At 41.5% G+C, this 15,000-nt stretch overlaps 1 protein-coding gene and 2 long non-coding RNA genes across 3 annotated transcripts in view; 1 reads left to right on the plus strand and 2 right to left on the minus strand.

Annotated features, from left to right (window-relative positions):
- LOC143709108 (uncharacterized) overlaps nucleotides 1-15,000 on the minus strand; it is a 168,496-nt gene that overhangs the window by 120,142 nt on the left and 33,354 nt on the right. The window lies entirely within an intron of this gene.
- foxo6a (forkhead box O6 a) overlaps nucleotides 1-15,000 on the minus strand; it is a 40,761-nt gene that overhangs the window by 12,966 nt on the left and 12,795 nt on the right. The gene's annotated exons all lie outside the window — the stretch shown is intronic.
- LOC143709109 (uncharacterized) overlaps nucleotides 614-15,000 on the plus strand; it is an 88,332-nt gene continuing 73,945 nt past the window's right edge. The window contains exon 1 of the long non-coding RNA XR_013193889.1: nucleotides 614-662. This is a non-coding gene — a long non-coding RNA (uncharacterized LOC143709109). The remainder of the gene's footprint in view (nucleotides 663-15,000) is intronic.

Below are 15,000 nucleotides of genomic sequence, written 5' to 3' on the forward strand. Positions count from 1 at the left end.
GAACCGCACTAACAGAGCAATCGCACCAGAGTTTGCTTTAATCCAACCAAACATGCCAAGTGTTAACAGAGCCGGAAATAATACTGGATAAATAAGACAAAAAAACAAACAAAAAAAAGCAAGATTAGCATGAAGTAGATCTTCAAATAGTTATATGAGAATATTGGATGATAAATAAATAAATAATAAATAAATCATTATTTGTCTTTTCAAACTTTTCAAGAATTTGAGCTGCATTTCCAATTGAGTCTTAAAGGTTAAATTGCTGGCCACACACTCAAAAGGTACAAAAGCTGTGACTGGGGTAATCCCTTTTCAAACTGTGCACCTAATTTACCCCGAAAAGGTGAATATTAGTACCTTTTAAAAGGTTATAGCCCCAGTGTCTGAGAATATTGAGATACTGTATGTAGCATTATAATAGGGCAATAAAAAGTGTCACGCATAAAAAAAACAATTGTGGTCAAGACTGTACCAAAATGCACACAAAGCGGCCACATAAAACCTTTTTCTGAATGGCATGGAGCCATAATAATATGAGCAGACGTGGGAGAGAATGGTGGGTGATTCTTGGCAGTGTTAATTGGCCGGCTGTGTTTCCGTAGGAGGTGTGTGTGTGTGTGTGTGTGTGTGTGTGTGTGTGTGTGTGGGTGTGTGTGTGTGTGTGTGTGTGTGTGTATGTGTGTGTGTGTGTGTGCGCGAGTCAGTGCGGGTTAGGAAGATATAAATAGCGTCTCCAGATTAGCTGAGCATCTGAGAAGCAGACAGGAGATCGGAAAATCCCAAATCCTGTGCCAGTTTGACTCCTGGGATCCCCAGTCCACACAGACCCGGATTAAAATACAATAATCACGTCAGCGGGAAATCTCCTCTGCTTTACAGAAGGACACCAGCAACAGCTTCTCATTCACAGAAATACGAATCTCTTTTCCTTTAATGTTAAAGTCAGAGTCCATCTCTAATCTCAATTCACTATTTAATTGAATCAAACCAAAAATGTGAGGTGTGTGTGTAGCATTGAAAAACTCAGTATCCTCATCGTGATGCTGCATGTCAATGCAAAAGCCCTTGGATTTGTATATATGAATGCCGACATGATCTCAATAACAAAGGTGACGTCCCAAAGATTTGTTTTTAATGACCCTACAAATTCATTAAACCATCAAAATATGCGGACATTATTTTATATATTTTAAATATTAGGGGCACGCACAAAACACTAAACTTGGTTAAGGTATTTATCTGACAAATTTTTGGCAAATAAAGTCAAACTACAGCTACAGGTTAATTTTTCTGTGTAAAAAATGCACATAAAAACAAAAATCTGACAGGAAAAAGCAAACGTTGACTACAACACAATCAGTTATTAATATTTGGTTGGTTCTCTCTTGCTTTTGCATGTGTTAATCATTTCTTTGTATGCTAGTCTGGTCAAAAATAATTTTGCACTATTTGTCATGTTTCTTTGCTTTATTGTCAGAAATAAAACAATCGACTGCAGTTTTCCTGGGCCGGACATCACTTTTGACCACTACTGAATACAGTGTGTTTTTAGCACCCAGACAGCAACAGAGTTTCGGCCCAGTTGATGATACCTAGAATATCTAAATCGACTGCTGGCGGTAGATCCTTTTCCTATTGAGCACCAAAACTCTGGAACAATCTTCCTAACATTGTCCGGGAAGCAGACACAGTCTGTCAGTTCAAAGCTAGATTAAAAACGTATCTCTTCAACCTGGTATACACATACACTATACATTCCTATTATTCAAATCAGTTAAATGATTATTAGGCTGCATAAATTAGGTCAGCCGGAACCGTGGACACTTCCTATAACACCTGATGTACTCGTTACATCATAAGAAGAATGGTATCTACGCTAATGTTAGTCTTTCTGTTTATTCCGAGGTTTACTGTAGTCAGCCGGACCCGGGGTGCGCCTATCCAGATCAGATGGAGGACCTGTGCCTAGACACGACCACAACGCATGATGTAGTCAGCCGGATCCGTGCCGTATCCAGATCAGATGGAGGAGCTGCGCCTAGACACGACCACAACGCATGATGTAGTCAGCCGGATCCGGGCTGTATCCAGATCAGATGGAGGACCTGTGCCTAGACACGACCACAACGCATGATGTAGTCAGCCGGATCCGGGCCCTATCCAGATCAGATGGAGGACCTGTGCCTAGACATGACCACAACGCATGATGTAGTCAGCCGGATCCGGGCTGTATCCAGATCAGATCGAGGAGCTGTGCCTGGACACGACCACAACGCATGATGTAGTCAGCCGGATCCGGGCCGTATCCAGATCAGATGGAGGACCTGTGCCTAGACACGACCACAACGCATGATGTAGTCAGCCGGATCCGGGCCGTATCCAGATCAGATGGAGGACCTGCGCCTAGACACGACCACAACGCATGATGTAGTCAGCCGGATCCGTGCCGTATCCAGATCAGATGGAGGACCTGCGCCTAGACACGACCACAACGCATGATGTAGTCAGCCGGATCCGGGCCCTATCCAGATCAGATGGAGGAGCTGTGCCTGGACACGACCACAACGCATGATGTAGTCAGCCGGATCCGTGCCGTATCCAGATCAGATGGAGGAGCTGCGCCTAGACACGACCACAACGCATGATGTAGTCAGCCGGATCCGTGCCGTATCCAGATCAGATGGAGGACCTGTACCTAGACACGACCACAACGCATGATGTAGTCAGCCGGATCCGGGCCCTATCCAGATCAGATGGAGGACCTGTGCCTAGACACGACCACAACGCATGATGAAGTCAGCCGGATCCGGGCCCTATCCAGATCAGATGGAGGACCTGTGCCTAGACATGACCACAACACATGATGTAATCAGCCGGATCCGGGCCCTATCCAGATCAGATGGAGGAGCTGCGCCTAGACACGACCACAACACATGATGTAGTCAGCCGGATCCGGGCCCTATCCAGATCAGATGGAGGACCTGTGCCTAGACATGACCACAACACATGATGTAGTCAGCCGGATCCGGGCCCTATCCAGATCAGATGGAGGACCTGTGCCTAGACATGACCACAACACATGATGTAGTCAGCCGGATCCGGGCCCTATCCAGATCAGATGGAGGAGCTGCGCCTAGACACGACCACAACACATGATGTAGTCAGCCGGATCCGGGCCCTATCCAGATCAGATGGAGGACCTGTGCCTAGACATGACCACAACACATGATGTAGTCAGCCGGATCCGGGCCCTATCCAGATCAGATGGAGGACCTGTGCCTAGACACGACCACAACGCATGATGTAGTCAGCCGGATCCGGGCCCTATCCAGATCAGATGGAGGACCTGTGCCTAGACATGACCACAACACAGGATGTAGTCAGCCGGATCCGGGCCCTATCCAGATCAGATGGAGGACCTGTGCCTAGACACGACCACAACGCATGATGTAGTCAGCCGGATCCGGGCCGTGTCCAGATCAGATGGAGGAGCTGCACCTAGACACGACCACAACACATCCCTGAAGTGCCAGCAGAGATTGTGTCCATTAGACTCTCATCGACAAGACAGCCATCGGCACTGATCCTCAACAAACTCGTCTCCATACGTGCGTGACTTCGGTCTTCAACCAGATGAACTGCATAATATAATGTTCCGATCCAATCTGACCTCTGAGTCTGGGTTCTCCCGAGGTTTTTTCCTCCATTCTGTCACTGATGGAGTTTTGGTTCCTTCACTGTCGCCTTTCTTCGCCTTTGTCGCCATTGGCTTTTGGCTTGCTTAGTTGGGGACATTTAATTTTATATTTAACAATATTATTACATTATTTTCCTGTTATCTCTGTAAAGCTGCTTTGAAACAATCTGTATTGTAAGAAGCGTTGTATAAATAAAGGTGACTTGACTTGACTGTCTGGGCACCCATGAATTTTTCTATGTGTGGAGAGACACTAAAACATACTGACAGCATCTAAAAATTTTTTTTACGCTTTTAACGAATGTCTTTTTCAAATTTGACTCAGATTAGTGCTGAACATATTAACCTTCAGTTCTGAATAGTCGTCAGGAGGTTCATCATCTCTAATGCTGTATATAGCCTTTATAAAAGTTTTTACATTTCAGATCTTGTAAGTATGCTGTTTATTGTGTCTATTCAAAACTACATGTGTACATTTCTCATATGAATTTCTCATTTTAAGGTCAGCATCCCCGTAAATAAATAAAGCTCAGACACTCAACACACACACACACACACACACACACACACACACACACACACACACACACACACACACACACACACACACACACACACACACACACACACACACACACACACACACATTGGCACACTGGGCACAGTTGCTAAGGAGACCCATGGGAAAGGGAGGGTTCTTGTTGCCATAGCAGCCTTTTCCCTCCCATCCCTATGGAAGTGGGTGAGTTTCGGTGGGATTTACTCATGCATGATGGGAGAAACCAAAGGATACAGGTTGCTTGACTTTAACAAAGACTTGACTAATAATGCTGATGACTCTTTACTGAACTAACCCGTTGCCTTGGTTTACATGCAAACCAATGACCCTGCAATGCAGGCACACACGACTTTATTAATTAATCAGGTTATTTTCCCGGTAACGACGTCAAGACAATCATTGATGTATCTGACACTGAGTATTCCAGTTGTTCCAGTTGTCTTCTACTTCTGCTGCTCAAGATGAGAACACTTTCCTCTGAGTTCACGGTATATTTTCTTGAAACGGTCCCTCTGTCTGGCTGCGCTTCGATCCGCAGTAAAGATGCTTTCTTTGAGCACAGGTTTATGTCTTTACATGCAGGACTTCATTGGGGTAAAATCTAGCTGACTTTACTCTGGTAAAGGAACACAGGTTTACATGACCACATGCACTGTTGGCTCATTAATCATAATCGGTTTAAGAACTTGCGCTCAAAATTCATTACAAGCACCTTTATACAAATAATCAATGATTTGTGAGCAAAATACTCAATTACTGAGCCATTTACCTAAAAATAAAGTGATTGTAAAGTATTTTAAGGCATCATAGGAACTTTCCCTACGATGGCCTAATAGTGCACAACACAATGAAACTTAAAAAGCAAACATAAGTTCACAACACAACGAAATCAAGCCACAAAACAACAAAATAAAGCCACAACACTATGAAAACAAGCCACAACACAACGAAACCAAGCCACATCACAATGAAATTTAGCCACAACACAACGAAATTAAGCCACAACACAACAAAATCAAGCCACAACACAACGAAATTAAGCCACAACACAACAAAATCAAGCCACAACACAACAAATTAAGCCACAACACAACAAAATCAAGCCACAACACAACAAAATCAAGCCACAGCACAACGAAATTAAGCCACAACACAACAAAATCAAGCCACAACACAACGAAATTAAGCCACAACACAACAAAATCAAGCCACAACACAACAAATTAAGCCACAACACAACAAAATCAAGCCACAACACAACAAAATCAAGCCACAGCACAACGAAATTAAGCCACAACACAACAAAATCAAGCCACAACACAACGAAATTAAGCCACAACACAACAAAATCAAGCCACAACACAACAAATTAAGCCACAACACAACAAAATCAAGCCACAACACAACGAAATCAAGCCACAGCACAACGAAATTAAGCCACAACACAACAAAATCAAGCCACAACACAACGAAACCAAGCCACATCACAATGAAATTTAGCCACAACACAACGAAATTAAGCCACAACACAATGTTCTATAGAGTCGGCAGTCTTACGAAGATATCAACACCACAATTAGTTTTAACAGTATATAAGCATTGTATATCAACATGAAATATTAATTAAAAACCACCTACATGCATTATAGCTGTGTATTTATAAATTTTTGCGGATCCGGAAAAACGGCTCCATTTCAAGCATATCGTTGTCGTGTAAACGTACCCTTAATGCACCGGGTGAATGAACTCAATGACGAACAGGTGACAACTATTAATCAAAAACCATGGTAACAAACGAAGAGCGGGAAACTGGATCAGAGGAAAACAGGTCACTGAGAAAAAGTCCATGAAAACGAAAACAAAAAAGACAGTCCGTGACAACCGGCCACATTTTTCAGAAAAATTCTGTCCTGTAGATACTCCACAACACCGCACAAATAAACCTATGGGTTATGAGTGACAACCGGATCCATAAGTGTTGCTATGATGTCTGTAGTGGAGATATCTTGTGAAGGTTATACACTGCAAAAAATGCTTTTTTTACTTAGTATTTTTGTCTGGCGTCCAGACCAAATATCTAAAAATTCTTGAAACAAGAAGCATTTACTCGATAAGTAAAATAAAATAAGATATTATATCTTGTTTTCTGAAGAAGAAAAAAAAACTAAATGAAGTGAGATTTTTGCTTAAAACAAGCAGAATTATCTGCCAATGGGGTAAGAAAAATTATCTTAATTCAAATGGAAAACAAGACCCCGATGGCAGATAATTATGATTGTTTTAAGCAAAAACTCACTTCATTTTGATTTATTTCTTCAGAAAACAAGACAATACTTTATACTTATCTAGTAAATGCTTCTTGATTTAAGAATTTTTAGATATTTGGACTGGAAACAAGACAAGTAATATAAGCATCTAAGTAAGAAAATCTTTTTTTTGCAGTGTACTTCACAATTCTGAGAACTAAAGTCAGAATTGTGAGATAAAAAGTTGCAATTACAATTGCAACAGTTGCAATTTTGTATTGTTTATTCCGTGGCAGAAACAAGCTTCTATATAGCATGCCTGATACTTTGCCAGAGTATATCAAAGCCAACATGCGCCTTTCCTGATGTTAGTGGAAGGAAAACTGGGAAATTACACGTCCATCCCACTCACCTTCTTCCCGAAACACAAAAATCCCACAATTAAGTCGCTTGAGTTGGAGTCTGATAGGAAGTGAGTGAAGAAGGAGGAGTAGAGAGAGTTCTGGCAGACGCTTTCAGGCATGGAGAAGAGGAACAAATGAGATGCATTTATCTCTGAGACCCTGGACTCGAGACGCTGAAATATTAATGTGCACTTCAGCTCAGACTGCTGAGTCCAGTGTCTGCGCTAAAAGCTCTCGGAAGATCCAGCGTGAATGTCTGACGCACGTTTGCCGGTGTGTGTTTGAGGGATATGTGGAGGTCGAGACCTTTAATGGAGTAAAACACACACACGCACAGGCCAACACACACTAATCTCTACAGTACAAGAGCTGTCTGAAATCACCTGTTACACACTGCCAAAAATAAATACGAAATAATAATAGTCAGGGTGCGAACTACGGGGGAGCTAGGGGGGGCTCGGCTCCCCTTAATAAGACATGGGCTCCCCTAAAAACGTGATTCGTGAAATTTTGGGGGGTCTCAAAAAATATTGACAATATTTTATTTTGACGTGCAATTTCAGTTTTGTGTAATGTGATCATCGTGGAGTATTATGTGAAAAATAGCAAAAATATCATTCATTCATGCATGACGGCGATTTAAACCTAATTCACTTCAATAAAGATAACTATGCTATTCTTGTCATGAGCATCGAGGACTGGTGGCACTGCGGTGCAAATTCCAATCATGTTTAGTACGTTAACTCAAAGATTCGTAGAAAAAATATAAACGTTGGAGGCCATTGACTGCATTGGAAGTCCTTGAAATCCATTCTTTGTTAAGGTAGGGCATGTTATTCCCTATAATGTGTTGTGGCTGGGTTGTTATAGGTCTGCGTGACTCTCGATGTCTTAGGCCTAATTGAACGGAGGAATTATGGTATTGTTGTATGGTACTGTATAGTTTGAACACTGATAATAGTATTAAAAAATCTTGATAACATTTAAAACCATTTTGTATAGTATATTTTACTCCTAATGCTCCAAAAAAGAATGTTACAAATTGTCAGAATGGCAAAAATGGTAGTCGAGAGGAACAGTGAGATGTTGAACCCACGAGTCAAACTCTATTCAAGCCAAAAATGAGGGGTCGTATCATAAACGGTCTGTAGCAAAACCAATAATTACCCACATTATTATCCTTTAAAGCTGCTGTTTCCATCTGTGTTTAGTGTGTAATGTTCATCTGTGTTTAGTGTGTAGTGTTCATCTGTGTTTAGTGTGTAGTGTTCATCTGTGTTTAGTGTGTAGTGTTCATCTGTGTTTAGTGTGTAGTGTTCATGTGTGTTTGGTGTGTAGTGTTCATCAGTGTTTGGTGTGTAGTGTTCATGTGTGTTTAGTGTGTAGTGTTCATCTGTGTTTAGTGTGTAGTGTTCATGTGTGTTTAGTGTGTAATGTTCATCTGTGTTTAGTGTGTAGTGTTCATCTGTGTTTAGTGTGTAGTGTTCATCTGTGTTTAGTGTGTAGTGTTCATCTGTGTTTAATGTGTAATGTTCATCTGTGTTTAGTGTGTAGTGTTCATCTCTGTTTAGTGTGTAGTGTTCATCTGTGTTTAGTGTGTTGTGTTCATCAGTGTTTAGTGTGTAGTGTTCATGTGTGTTTAGTGTGTAATGTTCATCTGTGTTTAGTGTGTAGTGTTCATCTGTGTTTAGTGTGTAGTGTTCATCTGTGTTTAGTGTGTAGTGTTCATCTGTGTTTAATGTGTAATGTTCATCTGTGTTTAGTGTGTAGTGTTCATCTCTGTTTAGTGTGTAGTGTTCATCTGTGTTTAGTGTGTAGTGTTCATCTGTGTTTAGTGTGTAGTGTTCATCTGTGTTCAATGTGTAGTGTTCATCTGTGTGTAGTGTGTAGTGTTCATCTGTGTTCAATGTGTAGTGTTCATCTGTGTTCAATGTGTAGTGTTCATCAGTGTTTAGTCTGTAGTGTTCATCTGTGTTCAATGTGTAGTGTTCATCTGTGTTTAGTGTGTAGTGTTCATCTGTGTTTAGTGTGTAGTGTTCATCTGTGTTTAGTGTGTAGTGTTCATCTGTGTTTAGTGTGTAGTGTTCATCTGTGTTTAGTGTGTAGTGTTCATCTGTGTTTAGTGTGTAGTGTTCATCTGTGTTTAGTGTGTAGTTTTCTTCAGTGTTTAGTGTGTAGTGTTCATCTGTGTGTAGTGTGTAGTGTTCATCTGTGTTTAGTGTGTAGTGTTCATCTGTGTTTAGTGTGTAGTGTTCATCTGTGTTTAGTGTGTAGTGTTCATCTGTGTTTAGTGTGTAGTGTTCATCAGTGTTTAGTGTGTAGTGTTCATCTGTGTTTAGTGTGTAGTGTTCATCTGTGTTTAGTGTGTAGTTTTCTTCAGTGTTTAGTGTGTAGTGTTCATCAGTGTTTAGTGTGTAGTGTTCATCTGTGTTTAGTGTGTAGTGTTCATCTGTGTGTAGTGTGTAGTGTTCATCTGTGTTTAGTGTGTAGTTTTCTTCAGTGTTTAGTGTGTAGTGTTCATCTGTGTTTAGTGTGTAATATTCATCTGTGTTTAGTGTGTAGTGTTCATCTGTGTTTAGTGTGTAGTGTTCATCTGTGTTTAGTGTGTAATGTTCATCTGTGTTTAGTGTGTAGTGTTATTCAGTGTTTAGTGTGTAGTGTTCATCTGTGTTTACTGTGTAGTGTTCATCTGTGTTTACTGTGTAGTGTTCATCAGTGTTTAGTGTGTAATGTTCATCTGTGTTTAGTGTGTAGTGTTCATCCGTGTTTAGTGTGTAATGTTCATCTGTGTTTAGTGTGTAGTGTTCATCTGTGTTTACTGTGTAGTGTTCATCTGTGTTTACTGTGTAGTGTTCATCAGTGTTTAGTGTGTAATGTTCATCTGTGTTTAGTGTGTAGTGTTCATCTGTGTTTAGTGTGTAATGTTCATCTGTGTTTAGTGTGTAGTGTTATTCAGTGTTTAGTGTGTAGTGTTCATCTGTGTTTACTGTGTAGTGTTCATCTGTGTTTAGTGTGTAATGTTCATCTGTGTTAGTGTGTAGTGTTATTCAGTGTTTAGTGTGTAGTGTTCATCTGTGTTTAGTGTGTAGTGTTCATCTGTGTTTACTGTGTAGTGTTCATCTGTGTTTAGTGTGTAATGTTCATCTGTATTTAGTGTGTAGTGTTATTCAGTGTTTAGTGTGTAGTGTTCATCTGTGTTTAGTGTGTAGTGTTCATCTGTGTTTACTGTGTAGTGTTCATCTGTGTTTAGTGTGTAGTGTTCATCTGTGTTTAGTGTGTAATGTTCTGTAACGGTTTCTATAGTTTTTTTAGCAGGGCAGTATCGTGTGTGAAAGCTTTATCTTGTTTAGCTGTGGGAAGCAGAACTCTATAACTTGTTAACTGGTGGGACTGATATTTTTGTATGTTGAAAAGGATGTGCTTGTGTAACTGGTTGTACTTGTATAATGTAGCAGAGGGTTGGATGCCATGGTTTGGCTTCACTTTTATAAAAAATACAGGCGCCAGGTTTCAAATCTGTCAACACTGGATTGGGCTGTCAAAGCAGTCAGGTGGTTCACTACAGGAGTGAACCATTGTGTTTGCTTCAGACGTCATTTTCACGTGACTAGTGACGTAATGATACAAGCTCCGAAGCAGTGGTTCATTGCAAGGACCGCTCGAGTTTGAAGCAAGCTTCGGAGCGTCGGTCTCAGACGTAACATCACTAGCCGCAACAATGGAGAATATGAGGAAAATAATCAACATTCAAGCAGTAAAACCTGTTCTACTAGAGCCTTAAAACAACATCAAGACTTTGAAGAAGGTCATAATATGGGCTCTTTAATTAAAATGTTGTAATTAACTTAATTCTTCAGTCACTTTTCCAATGTCAGGCTGAACGCAGGAACGCTTCCAGTTATATTTCCACTTGAGCTTGGTTTGGTACGGCACAATTACACACCGTTCTCGGCCCGGGATTCTCATCACGGTTGAATAAGCAAACAGAACGGTTTGGCCAGATCAATCAATCAATCAATCAATCAATTAATCAATCAATCAATCAATCAATCAATCAATTAATCAATCAATCAATCAATCAATCAAATTTTATTAATAAAGCACATTTAAAATCAACCAAAGTGTCCAAACAGACTGTGAAATAATGGCTGTAGTTTGTGTCCAATGAGCCAGTCTTTTGACAATCACACATAGTAAAGTCTGCTAATACAGAACCTTCTGATCAACCAAAACACACTTCTTTACTGTGTTCTTCATGATGCATGAGTGTAAGTACATCTGAAATCAATGCTACCACAATAGCATGACCTACAACAAAAGATGAAAGTCCCTTCCCTGCACACCAGTCTTTGAGAAACGTTTTCCAGGCAAAACCTAAGAATTATGTGTAAAATATGTGTAGACCGTAGAATTTACTTCCATGTTTTGCAGAGGGTATACATTTTTGCAAATAATTAAGGTTCCTTTTTGCAAACTTCTGTCTCATAATTCTGTTGACATCTCTTCTCTTCTCTGCTGACGAGGGCGGGGCAACCTGTCACTCACATGAGATCAGCCAATAGCAAACCAGCAACATCCAACCAGCCAATCAATTCCCCACAGACAAAATCAAGCCCCGCCCACATTTGATCTTGTTACAGAAGCGTTTCACTCAGATATACAACAAAAGGTTGTTTTGATTTATTTATCTCTTCAATTTTAAATTGTTATACTCAGACCGATTAATCACCGAATTAAAAGTAGCATCTTTGGAGGGCTTCTCAAACTATGTTTGAATATGAAACAAGAGCACATTTAGGCAGTGCAGGATAAAAGAGTGTTGTTACATACCTTGAGGAAGTGTGTTATTCTGAATGTCACGTTGACTGGTCAGAAGATTGCATCTAATGTTTCCTGGAGTCCTTTCCATATCTTTTTTCCATCTCTCTTTCTCTCGTCTCACACAAAGAAAGAAAAAAGCCCCTGTAGCCACGAACTCTGACCTTTAATGCAGGTCGACTGCCACAGTAAAGCGGCAACAACGAGACGCTCACTTCAGACACGAACCCTAGACAGACTCCAGCGAACACTCCAGCTGACACAAACTTTTTGAAGCGTGATCACAGCTCACTTTAGTTATATGGAAACGAGCAGAGTAAACATATTATTAATGCCTGATAAGAAAGTCTCACTGGTTTGGAACACATACGGTGCAATAATGACGTTTGTTTGAACTATTCATACACAATACTAAAGGCCATTGCAGTCCGAAATTCGCATCCGAAATTTTCGCACGTTAAAAAAAAATTCGACCCTCACATTATGTCAGTCACTCTTGCACACCGTCTACGAAACTTTTGTCCGTCATAAAAAAAATCGAATAGCGTTTTTCGCATCCGTAGCAAGCAGTTTGAATGGTGTTTTGACAATTCAGATTCACCGAATCACGAATACGAAAAAACGCATACGAAATTTCGGACTCAGTGTGCGATGGCCTTAAGTGTGAGGACTCAAAAAAACCTGAAAAAGACTGAATCCACAAAAAATAAATAAAAAAATGCCGTAACCTTAAATGTGCAGATCAAGCAACAACAGCAGAGAAGTTCTGGAAAAACGAGAGATTAAAGGAATAGTTCACTTCAGAATTAAAATGTCTTCAATTTTACATTTTAAATTTTAAATATTTTTATGAGTCGAAATATTTATATCGACTCATTTTGTCATTACATAACACCTGACACAAATTAAGAAATAACTGTCACTATAAGTTTCTCAGAATAAAATAGTGGTCAAATACTGAAATTTGAGTCTTATATTTTTTTAATGATGTATTATCAAGATAATAACATTAAATCTAATAGTAACTATAAAAAACAAAGAACGATTCAGTAGTGATGGGGACGAGACCGCCTATGCCGAGTCCGAGTCAAGACCGAGTCTTTGAATGGTCGATTCCGAGTCAAGACCAAGTCTTTGAAGGGCCGAGTCCGAGTCAAGACCGAGTCTTTGAAGGGCCGAGTCCGAGTCAAGACCGAGTCTTTGAAGGGTCGAGTCAGAGTCGTGACCGAGTCTTTGAAGGGTCGAGTCCGAGTCCAGACTGAGTCTTTGAAGGGTCGAGTCCGAGTCGAGACTGAGTCTTTGAAGGGTCGAGTCCGAGTCGAGGCCGAGTCTTTGAAGGGTCGAGTCCGAGTCGAGACCGAGTCTTTGAAGGGTCGAGTCCGAGACGAGACCGAGTCTTTGAAGGGTCGAGTCCGAGTCTAGACCGAGTCTTTGAAGGGTCGAGTCCGAGTCGAGACCGAGTCTTTGAAGGGTCGAGCCCGAGTCAAGACCAAGTCTTTGAAGGGTCGAGTCCGAGTCGAGACCGAGTCTTTGAAGGGTCGAGTCCGAGTCAAGACCGAGTCTTTGAAGGGCCGAGTCCGAGACGAGACCGAGTCTTTGAAGGGTCGAGTCCGAGTCGAGACCGAGTCTTTGAAGGGTCGAGTCCGAGTCGAGACCGAGTCTTTGAAGGGTCGAGCCCGAGTCGAGACCGAGTCTTTGAAGGGTCGAGTCCGAGTCAAGGCCGAGTCTTTGAAGGGTCGAGTCCGAGTCGAGACCGAGTCTTTGAAGGGTCGAGTCCGAGTCTAGACCGAGTCTTTGAAGGGCCGAGTCCGAGACGAGACCGAGTCTTTGAAGGGTCGAGTCCGAGTCAAGACCGAGTCTTTGAAGGGTCGAGTCCGAGTCAAGACCGAGTCTTTGAAGGGTCGAGTCCGAGTCGAGACCGAGTCTTTGAAGGGTCGAGTCCGAGTCAAGACCGAGTCTTTGAAGGGTCGAGTCCGAGTCGAGACCGAGTCTTTGAAGGGTCGAGTCCGAGTCGAGACCGAGTCTTTGAAGGGTCGAGTCCGAGTCGAGACCGAGTCTTTGAAGGGTCGAGTCCGAGTCGAGACTGAGTCTTTGAAGGGTCGAGTCCGAGTCGAGACCGAGTCTTTGAAGGGTCGAGTCCGAGTCAAGGCCGAGTCTTTGAAGGGTCGAGTCCGAGTCGAGACCGAGTCTTTGAAGGGTCGAGTCCGAGTCGAGACCGAGTCTTTGAAGGGTCGAGTCCGAGTCAAGACCGAGTCTTTGAGGAAGCAAGTCCGAGTCGACATGTCAGTTTTGATATTCAGTTTTGTCTCGAACTTGTCAGTTTTGATATTCATGATTTAATATCACCCCAGTTAATAATCAACAGTTAGGCCTACAGACTAAGCTAGATTGGGAATTGTTTATAGGAACAGTCTTAACATCTTAATGTGGACTATGCTTTTAATATCATTAAAAAAATCCCTACCACATGCATCATCTTCTGCCCTATTTTTCTAAAATGCTTCAACAGTGCTGCTCTGTCATCAACATGTTAAGCCCACACTGACTTTTTTAAATCATAATTAGGAGCAAATTAAAATTTTCTAGTGGCATGTCTAAATTAGGACCGTTCGGTATTTATGGAAAGGGCCACCGGAGGAAAATAGGGGAGGGTCATGTCTTTTTATTCTTTGTTGAGTGGAGGGTGATTCAACTTTTTTTAGTCTAGGGGGAGGGTCACCCAACTTTTGTATTCATGAAAACAGCAAAATTTCAAAGTGGCTTGTTTGGTGCATATTTTTTCCATGTAGCTTTATGTAGCTCTCTCGGTCCCGGTCCCCCATCGCTGTCAGATGGGTCTGACCCAACAAAAATCCAGTTTGGCGCTGTCTAACAGTGCGCGCGCACTTCAGTACCTCCTCAGAAAAAGTGCATCATGTACAGTACACCAATGAAATGTTTACCCGCCATAGCTTAAAAGCACGAGCAAATAATGAACTTTTGTGATTGCGAATAAGTGCAGTGTCCTGTGAGTGTAACTCTACCGCGGCATTAACATGTGATATGAATGTACATTGAGTGTATGGGACTGAGGCGCCAGAACTCCAGCTGATAGAATGTGCGCTGTACGATACTACCATATTTTAGTTTCCATTCTTATTGTGTTTCCACAACAATGTTAGTGTGTAAATCTACTGAAATTGCCACCATAACAGTGGAGTGTGATGTGTTAGACGTAGGGATACCACATTTTTAAATTACTATTAGAATTATCTGAAGTTAACATAATAAAAT

This window comes from Siphateles boraxobius, unplaced genomic scaffold, assembly GCF_051911475.1.
Source record: "Siphateles boraxobius isolate OS27281-9 unplaced genomic scaffold, OSU_SipBor_1 45, whole genome shotgun sequence".
NCBI classification, from domain to species: domain Eukaryota; kingdom Metazoa; phylum Chordata; class Actinopteri; order Cypriniformes; family Leuciscidae; genus Siphateles; species Siphateles boraxobius.